Here is a 6,524-nt window from a genome sequence, read left to right on the forward strand (position 1 = left end):
CTGTCAATTAAACTCCGAATGACTATTCAGATTGTGGTTATTTTGCAACAAATAGACTTGTGGCTGGAACGCCACCTCAGGAGTATAATCAGGTCTCTATTTTGTGCCGTACTGCTTTGCCCGTGTAATACAGTGAATTATCAAACTTATCAAAGCTGGACAGCAAAGTGCGCAGCTGTCAGAGGGCCAGAAGCGAAGGGTTGTTATAGCTCCTGGATTGAAATGAAAATCGCTTATTGCCACAAGTAGGCTTCAAATGAAGTTACTGTGAAAAGCCCCTAGTCGCCACATTCCGGCGCCTGTTCAGGGAGGCTGGTACGGGAATTGAACCCGCGCTGCTGGCCTGCCTTGGTCTGCTTTAAAAGCCAGCTAGTGAGTGCACTGGATGATGAAATGTAATATAAGCAAACACATGAAGCTGAGATATGCTGTAAGACTCAATGTATTCCGCACAAAATACAATTATCTGAAATTAAAGTTGTTTTTGGACACTGAAGATTGCAGATCAGTTTCTAAGTAGAACTCACACGGATAACACTGACAGTAGAGGAAAGAAAACAACCTATATTTATATAGCGTCTTTCATAGGGCTGTGGAGTATAGAAGCAGGAGCAGTCCATGAGGCCCTTGGACCCTGCTCCACCATTCAATATTGTGACATTATGTGGAATGTCTGGCACATTAAGAGTTAATGTGATACTGTATTCTACCACCAGATGGAGCTGGGGAGCAGACCTATAAAAGGGACTTCTAGGAGAGAGTGGGTAGAGAAGGTGAGAGCAGGTTAGAGGGACAAGGAGCAGAGTAGATTACAATTTAAGATAGTGTGCATGAGACAAGTGTTAGTATAGTGTGGATTGTAGTTTAGTTAGAATATTGCTCGCTTTAGGAATAGTGTTTGAACTGTATGATAAATAGTGGAATAAATGTAGCTTTGTTTATTTGACATAGCTTTTTGTGGTCTTTGTGTCTGAGTATAAGCAACACAAAGAACACGACAAATATGATCAAATATCTCAAAGCCAGGTGCTGTCCCCATAGTCTTCGAGGCCCTTCATGTCTAGAAATCTATTTCCTTCTTCGATATATGAAGTGAGTCGGCCCCCACAGCCTCCTTTGGTGGAGAATTCCACAGGTTCACCCCCCTCCGAGTAAAGACGTTTCTCCTCATCTCAGTTCGAAATGGCCCACCCTACCCCGTACCCCGAGATGGAGACCCCTTGTTCTAGAACCTGAATCACCGTCTCCTGGTGACTGATCGAGACTAATCCAAACTGTGGTAATGTTGCACTGAATGGAGTCACATTGGGATCCTCCAACCACCCAAACCAAACAGCAAAGGAACATCTGACCACATGGATTCCAGAAAATGGACATTGTAAATATTTATCTAGTCCCATGTTGAGTACGATTGTTTCTTTTTCCTTTAGCAACAGCCTGTGTAGAGGGACAATATTAAAAAAAGCACATCTCTAATCTGCACGAGCAGGAACTATAGGTGCTGCTAATCCCTTCAATACTCCAGGTCCAGTGAGCAGCATTCAAGGTAAAGAAGCACAGAGCCATCCACAGAGCAGTGCACCATTTGAGCACTGTGGAAAAATCACAGAAACAAATCATCTTTGACAATGGCACAATGATGGAACAAGACATGCTCAGGCAATTAACGAAGAAAGGAATCCTGTACATTAGGCTAGTGCAACGAAGGGCACCTGGATGGAAGACTATTTAACTGTGAATCATTCACAGTGTGCTGGATTCTCCGCAGCCCCGCTCCAAAATTGCGTTTGGCGTGGGGGGCGGAGAATCGAATTTCACGCCGAAATTGGGCCGAGTGCCGGTCCGGCGATTCTGCGGGAGCCGAGCATCAGCGTGTTTGTGGAGTACTCCGCGCGGCTGGGGGCCCCATTGCCAGAGGCCTGCCCAGCGATCCTCTGCTCCCAACCGGCCGAGTTCCCGACGGCGTGGTTCTAACCACCTATCACCGTTTGGGAAGCTAATGTGGCAGCTGCGGACTCAGTCCGCGGCCGCCCTGGTGGGGGGCGGGGGGATGACACACATTATAGGTGGCCGGGGGACAGATCGGCGGGGTCAGATCTTCGGGCGCGCGGCTGATTGGCGGGGGTGGGGCCTACATTCTCCATCTGCCTCTGCGGTCCGAGTCCGCCGTGGCGCTCGACTCTGCTGCTGGAGGCCACCGCCGTGCGCCTGCGTGGACTCAAAACCGGAAGTGAGGGGGCCCGTAGCCACATCTAAAGCTGCGTGAATCACTCTGGGTCCCTGCTAGCCCTCTGCATGTCAGTGAATCGGCTCCTCTTTTTCCACGGAGTCTTGAGAGTGAAACGCCAGCGTTTTTATGCCGGCGAGGGGACATAGTCCCATTTTGGGAGAATGCAGCCCGCAGCAACAGGAGAGCAGCAGTCAGTCAGTACAGCAATAACTCTGAACAATAAACCCTCTGACAGCCACATACACACTGAATCAGTGAATTATCCAATTACATGCGGCCAACTCAGTGTATGCATCATCTGCAGGGTGAGCACCGCAAAACATAGTAACTCACAGCCTCAGTTCAGATTGATTCTCGAATCATACAAATTAAAGAGAGAAACCTGTGTTTTCATTTCACCGTTCATCAGAAGGTTCGAGCAAGATACTGCTTTTACTTTCTCTAACAAAGCATTTTCAAACACGGTTTGATCCATTTTAATTTCATTGTTTCCCCCACAGCAAGGAGGGGTTGATGTGCTGCTAGTGCGGTTGTGACACAGTTGGCCACCAGCAGCTGCAGTTGTAATATGTGGCAAGCTAGCCTTCAATTGGCTTTACTCCTCGGATGAAAACGACACTTTACACTTCACACGACGTATCGCCCAGTATCTGGGCACGTTTCCAAATTTAACAGTTGTGTATTTGTGAATGAAAGCTGGGCATCTATCATTCCAACACTGAGCACAGTGTGATTCCCACACCCAGGACAGTGTGATTCCCACACCCAGCACAGTGTGATTCCCACACCCAGCACAGTGTGATTCCCACACCCAGCACAGTGTGATTCCCACACCCAGCACAGTGTGATTCCCACACCCAGCACAGTGTGATTCCCACACCCAGCACAGTGTGATTCCCACACCCAGCACAGTGTGATTCCCACACCCAGCACATTGTGATTCCCACACCCAGCACAGTGTGATTCCCACACCCAGCACAGTGTGATTCCCACACCCAGCACAGTGTGATTCCCACACCCAGCACAGTGTGATTCCCACACCCAGCACAGTGTGATTCCCACACCCAGCACAGTGTGATTCCCACACCCAGCACAGTGTGATTCCCACACCCAGCACAGTGTGATTCCCACACCCAGCACAGTGTGATTCCCACACCCAGCACAGTGTGATTCCCACACCCAGGACAGTGTGATTCCCACACCCAGCACAGTGTGATTCCAACACCCAGCACAGTGTGATTCCCACACCCAGGACAGTGTGATTCCCACACCCAGCACAGTGTGATTCTCACACCCAGCACAGTGTGATTCCCACACCCAGGACAGTGTGATTCCCACACCCAGCACAGTGTGATTCCCACACCCAGCACATTGTGATTCCCACACCCAGCACAGTGTGATTCCCACACCCAGCACAGTGTGATTCCCACACCCAGCACAGTGTGATTCCCACACCCAGGACAGTGTGATTCCCACACCCAGCACAGTGTGATTCCCACACCCAGCACAGTGTGATTCCCACACCCAGCACAGTGTGATTCCCACACCCAGCACAGTGTGATTCCCACACCCAGCACAGTGTGATTCCCACACCCAGCGCAGTGTGATTCCAACACCCAGCACAGTGTGATTCCAACACCCAGCACAGTGTGATTCCCACACCCAGCACAGTGTGATTCTCACACCCAGCACAGTGTGATTCCCACACCCAGCACAGTGTGATTCCAACACCCAGCACAGTGTGATTCCCACACCCAGCACAGTGTGATTCCCACACCCAGCACAGTGTGATTCCCACACCCAGCACAGTGTGATTCCCACACCCAGCACAGTGTGATTCCAACACCCAGCACAGTGTGATTCCCACACCCAGCACAGTGTGATTCCCACACCCAGCACAGTGTGATTCTCACACCCAGCACAGTGTGATTCCCACACCCAGCACAATGTGATTCCAACACCCAGCACAGTGTGATTCCCACACCCAGCACAGTGTGATTCCCACACCCAGCACAGTGTGATTCCCACACCCAGCACAGTGTGATTCCCACACCCAGCAGAGGCACAGTGTGATTCCAACATAATTTTATTCCCGCTGCAGAAATTGTGTACACAATCCTCTCTAACTTTAAGATTCTCAGCACAGATTCGAAAATGAAAAATGAAATGAAATGAAAATCGCTTATTGTCACGAGTAGGCTTCAATGAAGTTACTGTGAAAAGCTCCTAGTCGCCACATTCCGGCGCCTGTTCGGGGAGGCTGTTAACGGAATGGGTAATATGGGTATGGCTGTTATGGGTTCTCTTAGTTATTCATCTAAAATACATATCTGATAGATTAATCTTGGGGGGACGTCTGGTGGCTCCTCTGAGCGTCTCTGGTTTTTGGAGTTTGGGGCAGCACGGTAGCATTGTGGATACCATTGTTGCTCCACAGCTCCAGGGTACCAGGTTTGATTTCCGGCTTGGGTCACTGTCTGTGTGGAGTCTGCACGTTCTCACTGTGTCTGCATTGGTTTCCTCCGGGTGCTCCGGTTTCCTCCCACAGTCCAAAGATATGCAGGTTAGGTGGATTGGCCATGCTAAATTGTCATTAATATCCACAAAAGGTTAGATGGAGTTACTGGATTGCGGGGATTGGGCTTAGTTAGGGTGCTCTTTCCATGGGCCGTGCAGACTCGATGGGCCAAATGGACTCCTTCTGCACTGTAAATTGTATAATCTATGACTTTGGTGCTAGGTTTCAGGGGTAGTTTTTGGATCAGTTGGTGTGGGAAGGTATTCGGAGATTGGGGAATGTCAAAGTCCCAGAAGAAAGGTGCTGGAAAGAAGGGGGCGAGCGAAAGTCCGCCGGTGAATATCGCTGTGAGTCCCACAGGGTGAAAGATGGTGGGGGCTGGGTCGTCAGGTGGGGCCACTCCCCTCACAATGGAAACTCTGACTGAGGTGTTGTAGGTGGAGTTTGAGAGGCTGTTTGCCAAACATTTTGAGGTGCTTTAGAGGGAGATACGGCTTCACTTAAACAGTGGGCGCAAGAGGTGATTGCTCCGATAAAGTTGGTAGTGATGAAGACGTCGGTCGAGGTGCGGGAGCAAGGAGAGAAGTTGAAGGGTTGGAGGAGGCACGGTCGCTGTACAGTGACCAGTTCACCACAATGGGTGAGGAGCTGTCGAGGGTGGTGGAGGTCAACAAAGGGCTCAGAGTTAAGGTGGAGGACCTGGAGACCAGGGCGAGGATCGTGGGCCTGCCTGAGGGAGTGGAGGGCCCGAGGCCGACCGAGGACTTTGCAAAGATGTTTGTTGAGTTTATGGGTGAGGGGGGAGAACCCTTCCACTATGGGTTGGACAGGGCACACAGGCCGAAGATTCGAGCGAACGTGCCAAGGACGGTTCTAGTCTACTCCCACAGCTACCTTGTGATGGGGGGGGGGGGTCGATGGTAACAAAAGGGTGGAATGGATCCGGCCAGATGGACGTGGCCTGGGGTAAGGGTGATGGCAGATAGGACGGGACTGGTGAAGAGACGGAGAGTTTTTCCACATTTTAAATGAAAAAATGAATTGAAATGAAAATTGCTTTTTGTCACAAGTAGGCTTCAAATGAAGTTACTGTGAAAAGCCCCTAGTCGCCACATTCCGGCGCCTGTTCGGAAAAGTTTAAAAGTTGATGTGGTGATGCTGCAGGAGACCCACCTGAGGGTGAAGGACCAGATGAGGCTGAGGAAGGGGTGGGTGATCCAGGTGCTTCTTTCGGGGTTTGACAGTAGGACTCGATGGTTGACGATATTGAAAATGAAAATGAAAAATGAAAATCGTTTATTGTCACGAGTAGGCTTCAATGAAGTTACTGTGAAACGCCCCTAGTCGCCACATTCCGGCGCCTGTCCGGGGAGGCTGGTACGGGAATCGAACCGTGCTGCTGGCCTGCTTGGTCTGCTTTAAAAGCCAGCGATTTAGCTCAGTGAGCTAAACCAGCCCCTATTGGTGGGTAAACAGGTGAGGTTGCAGATGATGAAGGTGGTGGCAGATCAAGGGGACAGGTACGTGATTGAGATGTTGGAGGGGAGATGTTTGGTGGGCAGAACGGTGGCACAGTGGTTAGCACTGTTGCTTCACAGCGTCAGGGTCCCAAGTTCGATTCCCGGCTGGGTCACTGTCTGTGCAGAGTCTGCACGTTCTCCCCGTGTCTGCGTGGGTTTCCTCCGGGTGCTCCGGTTTCCTCTCACAGTCCAAAGCCATGCACGTTAAGTGGATTGGCCATGTTAAATTGCCCTTAGTGTCCAAAAAAAGGTTAGG

The sequence above is a fragment of the Scyliorhinus canicula genome, chromosome 1, assembly GCF_902713615.1.
Source record: "Scyliorhinus canicula chromosome 1, sScyCan1.1, whole genome shotgun sequence".
Lineage (NCBI taxonomy): Eukaryota > Metazoa > Chordata > Chondrichthyes > Carcharhiniformes > Scyliorhinidae > Scyliorhinus > Scyliorhinus canicula.